At 30.9% G+C, this 4,212-nt stretch overlaps 1 protein-coding gene across 3 annotated transcripts in view; it reads left to right on the top strand.

Annotated features, from left to right (window-relative positions):
• Nucleotides 1–4,212, top strand: part of LOC106468346 (elongation of very long chain fatty acids protein AAEL008004-like) — a 74,840-nt gene that overhangs the window by 45,152 nt on the left and 25,476 nt on the right. Inside the window, exon 1 of one of the 3 annotated variants that reach the window (XM_022396679.1) lies at nt 3,831–4,004. The exons of the other annotated variants lie outside the window; for them this stretch is intronic. The gene's annotated coding sequence lies outside the window, so the exon portion shown is untranslated. Of the gene's footprint in view, nt 1–3,830; nt 4,005–4,212 lie in introns of those variants that run through there. 3 annotated transcript variants of the gene reach the window in all.

Genomic DNA, 4,212 nt, shown 5'->3' with positions numbered 1-4,212 from the left:
TGTTCATTGTGGTAAATGAAATAACAATTTGATCTAAGTAAGAGTTTTTTTCTTCCCAATTTGTAAAAAAATCCTTACGTGATAGAATAAAATTAATAGTATTTTCGAAATCTGTGTAGCTGAATTATGGAGAATCCATTATTAAAACCAAAACAACTTTTATGGAGTTTAAATTCGCAGACCTGTGTTATTTGTATACAGTATATATTTTACATGAACACATATTAGAGCAGTTTTTCTACTGTTGTTTGTAAAACTACAACAGTTTCTTGCTATGTACTTACTTGTACGAACAAATTTTAGAAATGTTTATAATTAATATGAAAATGTACTAATACGGTTCACATTTGTAATTGAAAATGTTTCTACTGTGTGAGAGACATTGCTAAGCACTTCTATGTTCCTATGGCAAAACATGTGAGAACAAACATATAATTCTACAAGTAGAATGTGAATGTATATAATGAAGCGGAATTTTGAAAACTTGTACTTTGTGGTAAGATTTACAAACGGTAAAATCAGACTATGTATAAGGTCAGAAAGAATATGAACACAAACTTAACATTTAATCAAAATATCAATGTATAATATAAAAATGGGAAAGAGTTCCATATGGCACCCCCACCCAAAAATTGTAGAATTGCCTGGATAAAAAAGATTCTGAAAAGGGTTTATTTTAAGGGGCGTATTGTCAAAAGACAACTACCAACTACACATACCAGGGCAAAGACATTTGACAAGCATTTGTGTGAATACATGTGGAGAACATTATATTCTGATAGAAGTAGCCTTTTTGATGCCTTTATACAAGACATTTGTAAAGTTTAGCCCCGAGAAGATTGTACATCTAATTAATGAAGTAAGTGGTATAATAATGTATTAAAATTATCAGATCATACTATTAATATGATTTATTAATACATAAATATTACTTTGATGAATTTTTTTTTAAATTGAGTGAGGGTGCCATATGGAACTCTTGCCTTTTAATCATATACTGAAAAAAGTATATCACAAACTCCATACTGGTCTAATTATAGAAATACAATTACAACATGAGTATGGAATTGAAGTCTTCATTTCTTTATTTCACACTATGCTTTTCATGTAGGAGTCAAGTCACATGAGAAAACATGGTTAACAGTATGATAGATGGCATTTTAACCGAAATATAACCATAACAAGTAGATAGCTCTCTTTGTCGTTTTTTTTTACTGCTGTAAGATGTACTAGTTACAACCATATCAGTGTAAGAGTTCATTAATTACTTGGACATGAACCATATAAAGTAAATCTTTCTCTGTTTTGACCTCCTGTTGATGTGGAAGTTGACAAACATGATAACTTACTTCTGCTTCTTAACCAGGATTATCAACAAAATTTTGTTTTTATTGCCATACAGAGAAATAGTGGCATGTTTTAACTGACACTATTTTTAATAATGTCACTAAAATTAAACACTTTTTGCTGTATTCTGAGACTAAGTGGTCTCAGGATACAGTTCTTTAAATCATGTACTTAAAAAATATTAATAATTTAGTGTTTTGATTATTTATATTTATACAAGTATCTTGAATTCTAGCTTTTTAATATTCTTTGCTATTTATGGGTTTATTGACAGTTGGAAGCCATATTCCTAATATTGTCAATGTGTGCACTTCACTTTAAAAGCCATATACTTGCATACAAAAATCTTCTTTGCTTTCAAAATGTTCAGGAAAGTAGGCTAAATATTTAATAAAAATTTTAAAAATCCTTCACTGAATTATTACTTTGGCTTGTAATAAAATGAACACAAGAATAAACAAGGGTTGGTGTGTAATGACAGCCTTGAAGGACCAGATGGACCCTTACTGTCCATGGGTTATGTTAAGGTGGACTTTTTACAGACTAGGTAATTACTTTCTAAATGTAAGAAATAATTTCATAAACATTGATTTTTTTTTATACATCTGTCAAATTTTCAACAGACTACATCATTTAAATTATATAGAAGAAACAACTGATGCAGTAGGGCTACATTACAGCTAATACGAACTTTGCAGAACATTCCTACCAAGGTTACTAATAACATATAGACAATGTTACATGAACACAGTACATTCCTACCAAGGTTACTAATAAGACATCAACAATGTTACATGAACACACTACATTCTCACTTAGTATCAATTTAATAAAACAAACACAGTCAGACATTAAAATCATTAAAATGTGATTTCCCGTTATAAATAACATAGTAAATAGTTGTCAACATAACTTGTGTCATTATTCAGCCCTTATCAGTTACATAGAGAAGTCTAAAGTAAGAAGTGTAATTTAATTTTTAGCTTGAGGTTTTCTTAGGTTTAGACTTGCTTTTTAACTAATTGTATAAGATGCTAAATTAGCCTATTGGAAATATTCCTTTTCATTTCTTGTTACAGGCCTTGCTCTTAAGTTTTGAAAGTACTAGTATGGTTGCTAGATTTGGGCAGTGAGTGAAATGAATTTTTTGGATTAATTAGTCAATCACATTCAACTAATATATTATTCTCACATGATACTTGGATAGTTGGAACAATTGAAAACACTAAACTTGATTAGTTTATTATTTTTGTGACATTAATCAATTTAATCATAACTTTGATTAATTGATTATTTTACATGACATTAATTGATATATTCAATGCCTCTAGGTAATCATTTAAGTTAATTGTCCAGCTCTGGTGGTTGATTTTGTTTTCCATTAGTAAATTAGTGATGGCTACTAGCAACTACATTATTTTTCTCTAAAATTAACTGTAACCATGTCATAATTAACTATTGCATGACTGTGCAAAGGCGACAGTACTCCACTGCTTATGTTGAAAGTAGTATTTTATTTTTAAAAGTTACAGTTTAAAAGCTGAAAATTAGCAAAGCACTAAAAGTTGATAGGCTTAATATTCTATTAATCATAGATAAATTAAGAATAGTGTAGAAAAAACACATCTACAGTTTACATAATTTTTTGTTACCCCCAATGAGAAACTACTCAGGCATAGCATTTGTAACCTTGTTGCCAACAAAACTTCATTATAGAGGCTAGTTGATGTCAGTCTAGTCAGCTGGTCCTAACTGTCTTAGCAACCACTCAAGTTGAAGCTGCAGTGTTTCTATCCCCATTTCCTAATACTTAGCTCAGGTATGCGAGGCAGCTAAAATAGGAATCACAAAAGCAGCATGGCACCAGCAAGTGAAACAGTCTTGTTAATCACAGTTAGAGTAAACTTTTGTACTCTGAATATTGCAGTATAAGTGACTGAAATGCATATATTATGGGTATATTAATATTTGATAGTAGTAATCTGTGAATCTTCCTTCTGAGATGTGTACTAACAATTTTTTTCTATTGTCTTCTAATTTTTACTAGCAAAACTGCAACACTAACGAGCAATTTTATAGTTTGCTAGCATTAATATCGATCCATGAGTGAACTATACTGATTTAGTTTAATATATATACTTCCATCTTTCATTATAGCATTACAGTCATCTAAGAAAATACATATGCTTAGAATGTCGATAAAGAAAATAGTTTGAGTTCAAAGTGAAAAAACTTAAGAATTTTTTAGGATCAGTCAGTGAATCCCCATTTTTTGCTGGAGAGGAATGCTTGGGGAGACATGATTGAGGTTTTTAAAATTGTTAGAAGTTTGCAATCTGTAAATGAGGATTATGTTTTCTTAAAATTTCCTGCAGACAGTAAGTGTAAAGGACACAAATTTAAGCTATATAAAACTCGGGCACAACTGCAATTAAAGTAGTGTTTCTTTTCTTATAGGGTGGTGGGCTTATGGAATAGTTTGCCTTAAAGTGTCATAGAAGCTGCAAGATTGAAGGAGTTTAAGAGAAGATTGTATGCAAGAGCAGTACCAGCCTCACCCTGATGAAGGGGCTGAGGTTGGCTTGACAAAAATTGAAGTGGCTGTTCTTTACATCTTTTGGGTACTTTAGTATTTAGGAAGTGACCCAGCTCTAACTGTAAGCATTGTTTGTGTGATGCAAGGGAAAATAAGACACATTAAGAGATAGCTTCAACTCCAACACACACATACACACTGCATCACCCTGTATGTTTTACAGACATGTGTTGGATGTAATAGGTTAATAGTAGAAAATGGAATAACAGAGATAAGTTAAATGGCCCATTATTATCCTTCAGAAATGAAATTAATTCTGAGATATCTTG

Source organism: Limulus polyphemus, unplaced genomic scaffold (assembly GCF_000517525.1).
Source record: "Limulus polyphemus unplaced genomic scaffold, Limulus_polyphemus-2.1.2 Scaffold2973, whole genome shotgun sequence".
Taxonomy (NCBI): Eukaryota; Metazoa; Arthropoda; class Merostomata; order Xiphosura; family Limulidae; genus Limulus; species Limulus polyphemus.
Note: the sequence above shows the minus strand (reverse complement) of the source record. Positions and strands in the feature narration are given on the sequence as shown.